Below are 17,151 nucleotides of genomic sequence, written 5' to 3' on the forward strand. Positions count from 1 at the left end.
ATCACAATATACATAAGCTGACTAGCTTAATGTAAGTATTTTGGAAGAGGAACAAGAAGAGAGGTGCAGTGTGAGAGTACCAGTCTCAGTCGCTACAACAGGGTGAGGCTTTAGAACCCAGTAAACTGCAACAGGCCAGGTAAATTCTGCTTTATAGGAATACAGACACATGAAAGACAAAATTTAATTCTCTGTATGCCGGCAGAAAGGGGAAACCCCCCTCCACTCTTAAAGAAATACCTAAGTGCTTGAATAACTCCCACAATAACAGCCAGACCGAGCTGCATTTTCATTATTACATGACAAATAGACAAGCAAGCCACAAGCTATAACTGAAAGCCTCTAGGTAATAATTCCTGACATTTTTTAGAATAAAAATATGCAGGACCAAAGCAGAAAACATGCAATAAGAAATTCAGTGGATTACCTGAGTTCCAACCACTATGAAAATAAAAGCAACCACCATATCTTTGCTTATAAGTAAAAAAAAGGACAAAAGACTCTTTTCTGCTAATTAATAAATTCATTGAATTACACTCAACATCATTCAAGGACATCCTTTCTGTTTAGCTGTTTGGGTTACTTGACACTTTCATATAGTGTACTTTGATTTGTATCCACTCCCAACTCATTCAGATTAGTCACTTTTGACTTTTCATCTCATATCATTTACAGAGAACAGGTTATGCATGGGGGGAAAAAAAAACCAACCAAACAAAAAACATGACCACAAAAAACACCAATACAGAGCAATCTTCAAGACTAAACCGAAGAAAACCTACTCAGCGTTACTGCTAAATAACCATCTATCATTTGTACCATGCAGCACATTAGACATGTAGGGTGGCAAGCTCTCAAACACTTGTGTGGTGTAATTTTTCTCACTGTTGATGAGATGAGAAATACTTTACAACATATAAGTTCATTAAATCCCTGAAGAAATCAGTAACCATACGTAGAAAGTTATCAAATTACATTAAAGGCATCAAAAAGCTGATGAAAGGACTATGTCCCACACCACTCTACAGCAGAGTATAAGTAGTTCAACAGTCCAAAATGCTAACATCTTCATTTTGACAGGCAAAATAACCTAACAAACACAAACCAAATGGCTTCCAGTAGTAATAAATTAATACATTTCCCTCACAAAAGCACACCTGGTTTGTCAACATCTTTAACCAAGTAAGAATACAGGTGGCTCCACATCTAGCCAATCTCAAGTAATACAGGAGAGAAAAAAAAAGGTGAAAGAGGAAACAGCTTTTTAGTTTTCCTTGACAAGAGCACTACAGATTTTTCTCCGCAGAGGCAGCAGCAACAGCAGAGGTCTCTGTCACAGTCTCTCATACCCTTTTTTGTTGCTTTAAGCCTCTATGTGTTGCACGGCTGTAAAACTGTCAGGTCAAATCCTTGTCACGCACTGCGGAACCACGGTCTGCTCATGGGGTACCACTCCAATTGGTTAACAAACAGTCAGGTTGACCGAGCACATGCGACGTAGCCTTAAGCAACCAAACTCATCACAACCATTTGTACAAAAGGCATATTAAAATGGGGGGGGGGAAGAGGGGGGAGCAGGGAAATAAAATTTATTTTGTTTTTTTAATGAGGCAAATCATGTTTTTCATGTTTCAACTGAAAGAAAATAAATGTTACACTCTTCAAAACCATACCATTTCACATGGTATTAAAGATTGTATGTATTAAACTCACATGAACAACGTTTGCTTTAATGTGGAATTGTATCACTTTCCCCCTTGTCAACATTACGCAAGCTACTGCGGGAGAAATGGCACGTCCTTTTTTCAGAACAGCTGCAGCACTAGAGGTTAACAGAGATCAATTCAAGGAACACCAAAAAAACCCACACATTTAACAGAATGAGTGAACGCATTCCTGTGCAACTGAAGTTGTTCCTTATTCACAAAATCTTTATTACTATAAGCATTAAGGTTAAAAAATATGAAAGGTAGAATAAGTGGGCAATGTTGCAAATTGATTTAATTATAAATTATAGCTGCAACTCCTATTTTATCTTAGAAGTGCATGAAGGAGAGATGCACAGTACATGCAGCTTCCAGCTCATACGTGAATTTCAGCAGGAACTGAGAGATCTGTTCATCCCCTTGCTGACCATCAATACCAAGTGCCACAAAACAGCAGAAAGAAGCCAAAAGCTATATTATTTCTTACAGCATGTCAGAGGGCTTAAATACAGCTTAAAACTGCTTTTGGGTACATTGATCTTAGAGGAACTGAAGTCTAAGTAGTTAGGCTGCCAGCAAAGGACTTAGAGGAATCAGAATTAATTTCCAGCTCTAGCAGACTTCATGTGAGCACGCTATTTGATCTGCCTGAACTCCTCATCTACAAAACGCAAATAATCATTACCTTATAGAGACCAGTATGAGAAATATTTTACCGAGATCACAGAATGTTAGGGATTGGAAGGGACCTCGGAAGATCATCTAGTCCAATCCCCCTGCCAGAGCAGGAACACCTAGGTGAGGTTACACAGGAAGGCGTCCAGGCAGGTTTTGAATGTCTCCAGAGAAGGAGACTCCACAACCTCCCTGGGCAGCCTGTTCCAGTGTTCCATCACCCTCACTGAGAAGAAGTTTCTTCTCAAATTTAAGTGGAACCTCTTGTGTTCCAGCTTGAACCCATTACCCCTTGCCTTACTGTCTTACTGTGAGATCTTGAGATACCTGAACGTAAATTGTTTCAAAACTTGACAAGTGGTGGAAGTAGAGAATTACTTACACAGCACAATTTAAACACACAAAAAATCCACCAAGGACTTTTCAACATAGAAAAACTGAGACAGATAAACATGCCTGGTATAACGAATATGTGCAAAATGAAATCAACAGTTACATAGCAGGTGAACAATCTACAGATTTAAATTTGTATTTAACAAGAAATAATGATTTAATTAGGGTTTTTCGTTTTGGTTGGGTTTGGGGTTTCTGTCGGTTGTTGCTGGGTTTTGTTGGTTGTATGTTTTCGGTTTTTTTGTTTGGTTGGTTTTGTTTCGGTTTTGGTTTGGTTTTTTATTGGTATTTGAAGTCTAGAGAACAGATACCGGGGTGCTTAAGCTATGACCTGCAGAAATTTTGTGGTAAACCAGGACAACTAATCCAGCCTCAGCCCACAGGACACACATCAGGCCCAGTCCTGTGATGAAGTATTGGCCTATGGGGACAAAAAGTAAAAAGCTGTAGTGCCTGACCTAAGCTTTAACCTATTTAAGCAAGCGCTGAACTACCGTATCACAGAACTCCTCAAAGACTGCCACACATTCCTTCATAATCATCACGCACCTTGAACAAATTTCTATCTTAAAAGTATAATCCTACCATGATTTCCTAGATATCGATAAGCTACACCTGGCACAGCACCATGAGAAGATACATAAACAACAAACCAAATATATATCTCCATATATACCCTAGCTGCTGGTGTTGCAGAGAAAACCAAGCCATGACTGCAGAAGTCCCAAGCCACACTCGGGAAGTAGGTCTGATGATGCACCAAACCAGCAATCATCTTCTCAAACAGAGCAGCAGGAACATCATTTGCCATGTCAGTTTCCCACCCTGCAATGTCAAATTGCTGGTTTGGTGAAAGCTGTGACACTATACAAAAGTTGGATACAAAAACAGACAAATAAGTGTTTCTGTTCTTAGACTACAAGCTGTCATATATACAAAACATTTTCATTGCTTTTTTTTTTTCTTCTTTATTCAACATCAAATACTTTAAATTGGGAAGGGTTGTTTTTAAATATTGTTTTTTCTTGTTTCTACCCAAACACAGCCTGAAACATTTAATTAAGTAAAAAGGTTGTTCATATTTTTCTAATATAAAAATAAGTAAATTTTAAACCTATGTTAAGATATTCAATCATTCAAATATGCATAGAAACTACCTGTTTTATGATGACTCTGGTAGTTTGAAATTCATAGAGAAACCTGTCCCATAATTAACAATTTAGACTACTACTGTAACAAGGCTTTTATGTTTTATAAATATCCCCATGTCTTTTAATTTGTAATGTAATGTATCTTGACTGTGGTAAGAGAAAGACATTTTAGGAAAGGCAAGCTGTTCTTTAAACACTAGAGCATATATTAGGATTTCTTGAAAACCATACAGGCTCGAAGAAGCAACAACAATACACTATTTCATCTGCCACATTGAATAGACAACTCAAATCCTCCTTGCTCAAATAACTACATATTTAAAGGGGGGGGGGGGTTGTGGGTTTTAATTTTAAAAGCTTGGTTTTATACATTTCTAAGTGATCTTCAAGCCATTATCTGTACCATAGTACTAAGTTACATAAATACTATTTCCTGCAGTATGGCTTTTGTCCATGTTTTTAGAGGACAAAGACACATTGATCTTAAATGCAAGCTCTTGCCAACTCAGATATATTTGCTCTAGTTTAGGGTTTGGGGGTTTTTTTTGGTTTTTTTTTTTCCTAAAAGGAAGAAATTCAGGTTTTGTTTTCTGTTTTGGTTTGGTTTTTGTGGGCTTTTTTTTTTTTTTAGAAAAGAAACATAAAATCCCAAATAAGGTCTATTCATACATTATAAAATCCCAAATAGAAAGTTCTTAAGGAAACGCAGGACAGTGGTCTTGAAATTGTTGTCAACATCTACCAAAAGCTATGGATTAATACGCCAACCACATTATCCGTAATCTGCTTGAAGCAGCTTATGCAGCTCTGGTTTTCTATCAGAGACACAAATCAGAGGTGTTGCTTTGAATGCAAATAAACAAACAAAAATAATCATTTCCACTCATTAATTAGCCACCACAATTTAACTTTCATTTTCTTGTATGACATAGAATTATGACACCTACAAAAAGGATCTAACTCCCTAGTCCTAGTATAAAACACAATTGCAGTGGAGATCAGCAAGAATTATGTTCAAACAGTCTCTTGTCAAATGAAACATGAAAAAGAAAGAGTCCTCCACATTAAAAAAGAAAAGTATTTGCACGACTTCTTCTCAATTAAAAAAATAAAGTTTGAAAAAATGTATAATAATGTCATTAAAAACAAAATACAGTCCAAAAAAGTATCTAAAAGTTCATCCTACAACTAAATATATCCAGGACGTTCTAACGTGTAATAAAATACAACAACATTCGGTAGTTCTAAAAGACTAAACTGCAAGCAAAATGTACTACCATAATACTGAATACTCTTAATTCAAGTATAAGCAACAGCATTAAACAGTACTTTCAATCAACTGGTGGATAGACTTGCAGAAAACATGAATGCTGCTAACAACTATAGAATTATATGGCTTTGATGAAAACAGGACAGAAAACTTATCAGTTAACAAAACTGAGGTGACAGAGTAGTATTAGGACAATATATTACATAACTTCCCTTTCATACTCACCTTACACAGGTAAGGTTCTTAAGCATCTGCCTGATTAAACACCTGTGTAACACCACTGGCATTTTGCTCAAGTGATTAAAATTAGGTATTTGATTAGGTAGTCTATTTAATCAAAGACTAAGTTTTAGGTGTACAAACTACTAACCTGTTATTTACATTTTTCTACACAGTCTCACATTTTAATGATATTATCATCTGGTTTCTTGAAGAGCAATTTCTTCAGCAGAGAGTTTTGAGAAATTAATATGTGCAAGTGATTCCTACAAGGAAAGGGTGCCAGAGATTTACTAAATTGAAGTTCTGTGTTTGAGACTACTGAAAATAGCCACAATTAACAAATCTAGAGTTTTTCTTAAAGAAACCTTTCATGCCTTCCCTTTCGGCTTCTCAGATTCAAGTGATGGTGACTACATCCATACACAAAATGAAAATACATTCCAATTGTGTTTGAAAATAATGAACATGTGAAAGACAGATATATAGGACAAAGTGGGATTATTACTTCCTGCATCAGCCTCTCTGACGTACAACTGATCTCTCCTGTGTTCAGCACTCACTCTTCTTTCTAATCTCCCACTTTCCTCTATCTCCCCTTCACTACACAAGATAAACCCGCTTAGGGTCTTAAAAACATAAAACCAAAACCCCCTTAGGGACCCACCTTTCCCCTCTGGCCACTGCTCTCTCTCCCTTCTGTGCCTCAGCAGTTTAGAGCAGCTGTTTTGCAGTTCTCCAGCTCCACCTCCAGCTTCCTCCAGTTTTGCTCCTGCACTTTATACCCCACAGCATCTGCTCTTAAAGGCTCAGCACTGGTAGCCCACACTTAGCTCCCTTCCTCAGGTGGCTGCTGCCCACCTGGGACACATCCAGCCATGCTGCCCTTGCCCCTGCTTGTCTTCCACAACTACGCATCCCTACGTTCACCTTCGGCTTCCCAAAGCTCCTCTTCAACAAGGCGACAAGATGTGCCTCCACTCTGTTTTTCTGCAGCTTTATTTGCCACTTGCTATCAGAAGAGCATCTCCTACTCCCACTTGGTGCCCATGTTTCTTGGCAACTTGTTCAGTTTTCAAACCTTCATGGCTTCCTCTAACATCATCCCTCCAGTTTGGAAGAGCCACCTCAGAAATACATCTAGCTATTTCAAAGATAACTACAATAAAGCAAACTTCTCTTGACCATACTTATAAAAAACCCCACTGAATCTGGTTAGACAGCTGGTGGACTATCAAGCCTAACATAACTAGCCTAACACTGCAGTGACACTGGTGTTGCAGTAAATCTATGTACAAATTTCCATAAATTTTCAAAACTCATGGTTGTGCCATCCTCTCCCCTATCACCACAACTGGGGTGAACTTCAAAGCTGCACAGATCAGGCCAGACAATTGCAGACACATGTTAGCACAGTCTAATGAAATAGTGCTCATCAAGCCAAAAACCAGCAACTCTCTTTATGGCTGCTTGGAGATTATTCCACATGCAAATTCAAATGTGATGGTGACCATGGTTACTAACGGTGAGCAGCATGTCATTAAGCTTTGCAATCATACCCTCCATACCCGAGGAGTTACTAAAGCAGTTGCCTGAGCTACAGCTACGCCACATGAAGTCTCTGGACATTGTGGCTTTCAGCAGAGAAGCTGTAGGAAATTCAAGTGGTATTCAGGCTCTTTTTGCCTATTTTAAATTATCGGTAGGTGGGTTTGTTTTGTTTTTAAAGTCATTTGCAGCAAGAGACCTGTAACTAAGAAGGCAGCAATTGCCTTGGCTTTGTGGGTGGGTGATTCAAACGAAAATGCAGAAACTGGGCGGGGGTGGGGGGACGGGGACACAACACTGGGGGGGTGGTAGAAATTAACATGGAATCTTCCCACGAGTAGGAGTAAGTCACAGAAGTGAAGCAGAGGAGGCAAATAAACAAGACTGTAATAACAGATCCCTGTCAATCAAACCAAAACTTCCTTGCAGACTAGGGAAATCAGTGCTACAAAGAAGTATAATATATTTGGAGCAGTAGGAATTTAAACCTTACTGCAGATTAAGAATTCCTTTTTTTCCAAAAAGGGAGCAGACAACAATCCAACTGTTATTGCAATTATTTTCAGAAGATGACAGATGGTTAAAAATATGGTGTTTAATAAAAGTAAATGCTGAATTTTACCTGCTGTTTGTGCTCTGTGTTCTACAGTAGCAAATTCTTTCAGCTGCACACAGCTAGAGTCTTGACAATGTACAACAAAATCATGAGCGTCCTGGCAATGCAGTTTGTGGATTTATCAAAACAGGCTGGGATCAAAGAACACCAGAAGAGCCAGGGACACAGAAAACTAGAAAGAAATTTACCTTGCATTTCTCAAGGGAAAGGTAGGATGAAAGTCCAATGACAAGAATACTACAGACATAAAGAACAATGTTCAAAGGAAATAACTGGGGTTTTCACACACCACTGGGATAGATAAACTTACTCGACACAGACAGAGTCTATGCTCAAGAGAAGTTTATGGTCGTAGAGATAAGCAAAGCAGCGCTAGGTGCATGGGGAATCTGCGTTCCACCTACACGCACACCTGACAAAGTTTTTAGTGGTCATTATATACCCCCCAACTTGTTATTACAATTCTCTATTTTGGGGAATTATGCCACCTACTAATACATACTCATACTAATAGATACGCATGCTCTGTCTTGGTGTTAGGGTCTTCTCTCCCCATCTGGAGGTTGTCAGGATGAAGGCTCTCATCTTCCTCAGTTTGTCCTTTATCTGAACTCAGGGGTCCTTGTAGAAAAAAAAAAAAATCACTGTCCTTCTGGCTTTGGCTGACGTTTCTATTATCTCCCCCATTTGGTCATCTTCTTGTCCTTCAGTCCACGATTTATCTGTTCCTGTTCCTGTGTTTCAGTACATCTGGTTTCCTCAAAATAGACTCAGAACATCCTTATCAATAACATGAGCCATCTGCCATCCCATTTAACCAGCAACAGGAATCACTTGGTCACTAAAACATTTACTACACCATGCTTGGGCCACAGACACGATGAGTAAGTCATCACTGTGTGGCTGTCTGAGCCCAGTCACTTTGTGAAGAGATATTTCAAGCTACCATCCCAGGTGACAGACGCCATTCTCACAAATGCAGTAGTAAGTGTAAATATCTCCATATACCAATGCAAAAAGGCACCAGTTTTTCCTCACCTTTACAAAAGCCACACAGACTACCCTAATCTATCTCACAGCTAGACTTAGCAGTAAGTTTGTCTTCTTCATCTCATTTTCAGAAGGACAAAAAAAGGCACATATGAACTAAAACTATAAAACTAGAAGCAAACTCCACCCTCTGAAAAATAAGCATCCAAGAAACACAAATTCAAACCCAGCATCAATATGAGTAAGAAGCTAGGAAAGAGTCAGGCATCTTGTAGGCTCTTCCAGATAGAAGAAAAAAAACGGGTAGCAAGATCTGGTATTTCTTGTTTATGTAGAAGTCCTGTTTCCAAAAGAGTGGAAGAATAAAACATCAAAAGAGTATTTCATTGCTCAGAGCCCTCAAGAATCTGTTCAGACATCAACTGACTTGCATCCCTCTTCTCTAAGCTTTCCAATGGGACCACACAAATGAGCAGCAGCTTAGGGCACATCATCTTGCCCACAATGAATCGTTTCCCCTCACTGTCCATACCTACTGCCATCAGAACCTGTATTTAGCAAATTCCTTAGCCAATAGAGCACATTCCTGAGCAGCTCTGTGTTTGCCTTCGCTTTCAGCAGTCTCATACTTGCAGATGGTTCACTTTCGTTTCCCTCAATTGTCTGGGTACAGCTACTGCTCACCACAGCTGCATTATAAAAAAAATATTCATTAACTTGCATTCACTAGCTATCGGTAAACATGTTACCACAGGACTGACGTTCTATGTCTGAAAATGTTGGCAAGAATGTCTCTAATAGCGGAAAGGAATTCACACACAACCTCCTCCCTGGTGTCATCCTCGCCTTATCTCCTTCAACCATCCTGACATCCTTCCAAGAACATGCACGCTTCTGTGAATACACATTTCTCCTGCTTCTCACTGTACTACATGTTTGTTAGGTTCAAACTTCTAAGCTACACCTCCTAGTACCTAAGCTATCCTGTTAAGATGTACTTTATTTTTTTCAAAAAATGCCTTAAAAGTTTCAACAACTGATCTTCTCTAGAAATACAGACATTACTTTCTCATTATGGGTGGGTTTAGAACAAAGATAAGCAAATTAATCATGCCTCTGAACATACCGCCATACCGCACTATACAAAAAACAGCAACAGTACTAGCACTGCTAACTCATTATATTAACCCTAAATTAGTGTTCAGCTTAAGCCTCGGTTGCAAGAATCAGGTTGTTACCTCCTACTTCTTCAGAAAACTTTCTGCAGCTTCAGACTAAAGGCTCACAAAATGAACTCTCAATACTGTATTATCAAAAGAAATAAAATACTAAAACATCTTAAAATCCTTTTACATTGCCTGTGCTGCACTGTAATAACGTTTACATTGTTGTTGTTAACATCCCCAACTATTTTATCATTAGCAACTCACAAATAATTTGAATTCCACAAAGTTATAATTATTGCTGGCTAATTCTACAACAGCTTTCAAGCTAGAAAGCCTCACAGGATTTGCTTCCTGCAAAAGAGACAGGTAAAAGATTGGTCTTCTACCAATACATTTGTTACCTCAAATACATTTCACATTTTTACACCTGGTGTATTGGAAGTATAAAGTCAGGGTCAATGCAGCATTTCATACCATTCAAAGTTCATGGATGCTGAGTGTTTAGGCAAGGCCAGTGCAGCTGCAGGCTCATGACCACTGCTATGCTCCAACTTCTGAACAGGCTGTGTTCTCCTAACACTGCCTCAGGGGCTACTGATTCAATGGAGACCACACCTTTTACCAATTACTCTTCCTCTTCAGTGATCCACAGAATCAAAGAAACCTGCTTAACCACTCTTACTTTACATGCTTTGATGAAGCCTAGAAGAAAGAGTAATGGGGACTTCAATTCATCCCGGCCCACAGTTTCTAACCATAAGTAGAAGGGAGAGATACTGGCACTGTAAACATGCAGGTCCCCTGTTCTACAGTGCAGGACCAAGAGCAGAACAACTCAAATTTGAAAACAAATCAAAAAAATCTAAAAATACTATTTTGAATAGCCATACAACACGCAGCTCCGTACACAATTCGGACAAGTGCATCTTCCTAGATTTTCAAGTCAATGAATCATTTTATTACATACAGATGTATCATTTAACACACTAGTAGGTTTTCCAGTTAATTTTAAAAACAAGGAAAAAGGTAAGTTAGTCCTGACAATTCTCACTAATTTTAGTGAGGTTTTAGGGAAGATCTGAAAGCTCGTTACTCTTTTGACACAGGATTCTTTTACATATTTTAGGGAGATACTTAAAAGCTTCTTTGAAATCCCAGGCTCACTGGAGAACACCAACTAAATTTACAGTGATTAAATAAAATATATACTGTCGCATGCCATTTAAAAAAAAAAAAAAAAAGGAAAAAAAAAGCAATACCAGACAAAACTGCAAGAATGTCAGAGAAGAGCTACCAAGACACAGCATATGCCATTTCAGTCATATTTAAAACAATGAAGTACAGGAAACACATCAAAGCACATTTTTCCACTCAGGATTGTTTAATCAGTACTGTAACAGCTGGGAGAAGTTTGAGAGAGTAGTTGAATTTTGCTTGATTTATTTTTTGTTTTAAACCCATTTCTATTTTATGAGAAAGGTTTTGGTTTTAAACAGCTTACAAAATTATTACCCAAGAGACACCGATTAAAGCAGTTCCAAAGAAAAGCATGCACCTCTACCATAGCTGTCCCAAACTTCACTTTTCACAGATGCAAGGATGACTATGGCCTTCTGGAATGTATAGCTGATACAACTGATCACTAAATTACAACCTGGAGGAAGGTATTTATCTGTGAGGAAACGTGAAGCGAGTCACTTGACTAGAGAAATATTGAACAAGTAACAATGTGAAAATAAGTAATAAGCATAAGCAAGCACTATTTCAGTTATAATACTACTACTTGTATTTTAAGTTTAGAAACGTAATTGATAACACCTTTAAATGATTACTACTACTTGATATTTATGGATTGCTACAAGACAGATTGATAAACCAAGTATTACTAGACCCAAGAATGAAAGGAAGTAAAGGATTCTTCTACTCTGATGAGTTTCTCTAATATCACCAAATTCAGTACTCTTCTCTTAGTGATTTCATATCAAACATTTCAATTTTTCACATTTAAAAATGAAAACAAAAGCATTAATAAGTGTCAGCCTTAACACTCAAGTGAACTTCATCCATCTTTCCCTGGCAAAGATTCTGCACTGTAATAGGCGTCCAATTTAAACCAACCTGCATAGATAGGATGTTTGGATAAGTAAGGAGAGTTTTAAGTTCATTCTGAGTTGTGTTATCTTTGCAAAACCAATAGGCTTAAAAAAAAAAAACACACGCAAACAAACACAACAAAAAAACCCCCACCAAACACACAACCAAAACACTGTTTCTAATTATTAAAGAGACATTTTTCCACCTTAATATGCATCCAGAATAAATTAAAGAGTACTTTCCAAATCACTTCTCAGAGTAACACCTCTTTGTAAAGGAACAAGTTATGAAACACTCCAAAAAGACATAGCACTGTATGCCTTGATCGCACATTGCTGGAGAGAATAAATTGGAAAACTATGGTAGAATTCCATTTTAATTACTCATCTTCCAAACAGTAAAGAAAGGCACTGTAAAACATTTGCTTCCATACAGAGCAGATGCTAAGATCAGATTGGGGGAAGGGGAGTGGGGGACAACTTAAACACCTGTCTGGTAAATCTGAGTCCCCAGTGGCTTTTCAGTTATTAACAGTGTTAAAATTGAGATTATCACCAAGGTTAGCAACTGAATTTAAACATTTTTAGTATAAACCTCTCTCTGCCCTGATGTTTTCCCTCTATGAAGTAGGTGCTAAAACAACTTCTTACTAGCCACTATTAAGAAGCGAGAAGTTCTTCAATATTTAAGTCAAGTGGAGGTCAATTAAATAATAAGAAACTGTCCGGTGTGGTTAAGGAGAGAAGATGCATTCAGTTCCCATAGGAAGCATCTGAACAAGTGAGACCATGATCATTCTGATCTGCAGCAATCTTTTATAGGTCCCCCATAGAAGCAGCACCGCTCCTCTTTTACTGATCACTGCCACAATACTTATTCCCCTAAAAAACTGGGGAGTCGTACACCACACTATGACCAATGGTGCTGCCCAACAAACAGAACAGGTACCTGCACTCAAAAGAAATAAAAATCCCCTCCACTCTCTTGCACACACATACACACACACAAAAAAAAAAAAACACCACCACAGTATCAGCAGGACAGTGTCTCCACACCACAGGCTAGCTTTTCCAGTTTCTCATTAATACTGAAAACTCCACAGCTCAGAAGAACTTAAAGATGACTCCTTAATGGCTTCCTCTAAATAGGACTTTGTGTATAAAATCAGTGAGCTAGTATATTTTGTTTTCCATTAATGCTAGTAAAAGCTTTTGCTCCAGCTCCCAGAGTAACCCACCTTCTCAGGTTGGATTTAACACTCCATAAGCAGGATAGCAATGCTACGTCAATGGATATCTTAGGCGAGATGCCTCCCGTTTTAAGAGGGGAGAATCAATCTTACCTCAAGATAAAATTAAAAGAACTCCATGCATCATGCATAGAAAAATGGAAGTATGCACGACTGTGTGTCCACACGCATTCACACATATATGCAGACACACAGCCATCTTTTGTGGGAGACATCTGTTGTAGCGTTGCAATTTTTATTTTCATATATATGCATAAAGGTATTATGTATATATAACAGATCTTACGTGTGTGTGGCCATAGTACGTGAATTAAAAAGCTACAATAGATGCTGTCACAAAAGATGGCTGGCCCTACCCAACACGGAGTGGCCTGGCCCACAACTCACACCGAACTCGGCGCCACGCGAGCCCCGGCCCGCCGCACCCCTCGGAGCCCGGGCGAGGCGAGGCCGGGCCGGGCCGCTCCCCACCGCGGGAGAGCCTGGCCGACCCCGCCGCCTGGCAGAGCCGCATCTGCCCCGCTCCCGCGGCCTCGCCGACCCCCCGCGGCGCCGAGCTCGCTGCCCGGCGCCGCCACGGCCGCGGAGGGCGGCGGGGGCCGAGCGCTGCCCCCAGACGGGGAGCGCCGCGCCCCCGGGGGGTGGCGGCGGGGATGCCCGGGGGCCGGGGCCTGCCGCGGGCGAGGGGCCGGGGAGCAGCGGCTGCTCCGGCCCGCCCACCTGCCTCCCGCCGGGCAGCACGCTCCGCGCCCACCGGTGCGGCCGGGGCCTGCTGCCCTTTCCCCGGCCTCCGCAGGCGGCCGCCGAGTCCCCCCACCCGCCCGGCCAGGCCCTGCTGGGCTGCGCGGAGAAGCGGGACGCCCCAGCAGGTCGCCCCTCACGCTCCGCCGCGCCTCACCTCAGCCGGCCGGGCAGCCTCCCGCGGCGGCACCGGGCGAGGACGGAGGCGCGGAGATGAACGGAGGCGGAGACAGCGTTCACAGCGGTCCCTGGCTCACCTCCGGCTTCGCCCAGTCCTGCTGCCCGGCGCCTGATAGCGTCTCCCCCGGCGGCCTCTCCGCCCCTCGCCGCTGACGCACTCCAGCTGCTACGCCCGGAGCCGCCGCCGCTCGCCCCGCGCCCCCCGCCATGGCGGCCGCTGGGTGTCCCGCGCCCCCGCCCCCGCCGCGGCGGGGAGGCCGGTGGTACCTGCGCCATCGCCCCCCGCCCTGGCGGTTCGTGCGGTGGTACCTGCGCCGTCGCTCACCACAGCGGCAGCTCTGGTACCTGTGCCATCGTCAGCTTCGGTGGCTGTGGGGGAGCCCACGGCGTCGCTCCCTGTGCGGGGCGTGGACGTACCTGCCTTGCGGCCCGGGCACACACAGGGAGCCCAGGGCTGCCCTGGCGATGCGTCGTACCTGCAGGGAGGAAGGAGCAAGGCCGCGCTGAGCAGCTCCCCATGAAGCTGGGGGTGCAATCTTCCCCGTGTGTGGAGGTTGACTTCGCGGCCTCAGCTGGTAAGGGCTGCCTGCCCGTCTCCAACAGAACCCACGCCGTGGGCCGGCCTGAGGCCTCACCGCTGCTCCGCTTCTCCAAACTGGGGAGCCAACTGAGTTGCATTCCTTGCAAGGACACGTTTTCCAAAGGAAAACGGCCAACGCTGTTTCCCAGCACTGACCACCACTGCCCACGGCACCAGAGCTTCCACCCCCGAGAAGACCTGCATGCCAGGGAGCTGAAGAACGACAAATCAAATGGGTTCTTGCAGGAGGGCAGTGGTTGCCCTTGACTCAGGCTATGCAACGTACCCTTGCTTTATAGCACATGATCCTTTGCTCCGAGCTGGGGAAGAACTCGGTGTGCAGCTGTGGTGACATTGCGGGGACAGAGGAGGCAGCGCACAAGATGAGGTCACTGCTGGATGGGGACAGCGGTCATTCCGTGGGCTTCTCAGTGCTGTCTGCCAGAAAAAAAGTTTGTTGCTCCAAGGGCCAAACAAGCAGCAATTCAGAGCATCAATAATGATTATGTGCATGTCCAGAATAATTGCACTTTGCTGAAACTATCAGAATACAAGAGCGGTTTTGGGAGACAGCATGAACAGAACTTTTCAAATACAGTGAATACCTTAAAAATCTGTTTATGGCTGAGTTTTGACGAAAGATCTGTTGGCAACGGAAAAAGAGATTAGTATGGGAATATCCTTTAGGTCATACTAAAGCACGCCTATTCCATCAAGAAGCCTTGTGAGCTCAAGTATCAACTCATACAGCCCTATGTAGTAGGACCAAGGTTTATGGTACCTCAATTTTTTTCTCCTTATTAGAGTAATACAGATTATGTTTTGTACTCGCATTTCAAAGAAAGAATTTTTTTACGTGTTATATAGTGAAATTTGTTATATGGTTATATAGTGAAAATTGTTCTACAAAACAAGACATGCTAATGGAGTAAGACTAGAATTTGACCCTGCCAGGAAATTCATAAAATGAGTTAACTCTGCTTCCTGTATTTTTCGTTTTCACAATAAATGAAGGAAAGAACCTAGAGATTGGTTGTGTGTTTCTATCTTCACTTTTGCTGACGGTTTAATGGAAGGACCAAGAACCTTTGGACCTTTTTGATGAAAAATTTTTCATGCATTTTTTGTCATAGTTGTTTATTAGTTATTTGAAAGGAGATATGGAGACTTAAACATACAGAATGTAATTTAATAAAAATATTTCCCTTATTACTTGCTTAGGATATGGATGTGCTATTAAAATCCTGGCCACAAAGTCTTTTAGGAGAAGAAATACAAAGACAGATATGATCTTGAGGCAGAAGAATAAATTCAGACAGAAATCATTCAATAAATGATTGCCTTCACAAGCCACCTCCAATCTGGTTTAGAAATAGATTTGCATTTTATTTTCTTTTTTCCTTTTTCTTTTTCTTTTTTTCCTATGATTACTTCTTTCATGCCACGTTTTATGTCTGCAAGAACCTCCGTGCAAAACCCACAAATAAAGATGCACTTTCTGCTTTGTCTTTAACTTATGTTGTGAGGCTTACAGAAATCTTGATAGAAGGTGCTTGGTCATGACTAGTTCTTATTCTGATAGTCATATTAATCTCCCTGTGAGTTCGTGCATCCATTCCTTCTCTTCTATATCATGCTTACATTGCAAATTCTTAAAAGTATATTCAACCTTACTAATAGGACCGCTCACACCAATAACATTAAATAGGTGCAGTGGGGGATCTTACAAATTACATTATATAGAACTGGGATGATCCCATGTGCCATACATTGTACAAACACACATTTCCACCTGCCACAAGGGTGTCCTTTGGCATTTTGGATTGTCATGATAATTTTTCCTATGAAGACCATATCTCACCACAGCCGTGGTTGTGTACAGGAAAAGGAAATGCTCCTACAACTAAATATTTTCATAAAACCTTTGCATTAAAGAGAGAATGTAGAATTGGAAGGTCTAGCATTTTACCCTGTATTTTTACATCTTCCGTCTCTGGTATCTTAGAGCAATCAATACTTTCCAAGAAATGTCAGATTGGAAGGGACCTCAACAAATTGTCTGGCTCATCTTGCAGAGAGGCAAGACCAAGACTGGGAGATGTTTGTCTAAGTTGATCTTTCTTAAATCTCCAGTGAGGGAGGTGCCCACAGCCTACCTAAGTCGACTTCTAGATTAAATTTTTTTCCAATAAACAAGGAGTAAAATGAAAGGTAGCAAGTTCTCATGGTGTTATGGTCATGGCTATTGCATGCTAAATGACAAGCATGCTATGTAGTACAAGATACACATCTGACTGTGTGTTCGGCACAGCTTCTGTGAATTGTACTCCAAACATATGTTCCAGTGACATACGATGTACTTAGAAACATAGAATCGTAGAATGGGTTGGGTTGGAAGTAACCTGCAAAAATAATCTAGTTCAACCACCTTGCCAGGAGAAGGGACATCTCTCAGTAGATCAGTTTGCTCAAAGTCCTGCCCAGCTTGCCCTTGAACACTTCTGAAGATGAGACATCTACAACTTCTCCGGGCAACCTGTTCCAGTGTCTCACCACCCTCGTTGTGAAAAATT

This window comes from Caloenas nicobarica, chromosome Z (genome assembly GCF_036013445.1).
Source record: "Caloenas nicobarica isolate bCalNic1 chromosome Z, bCalNic1.hap1, whole genome shotgun sequence".
In the NCBI taxonomy this organism is placed as follows: Eukaryota; Metazoa; Chordata; class Aves; order Columbiformes; family Columbidae; genus Caloenas; species Caloenas nicobarica.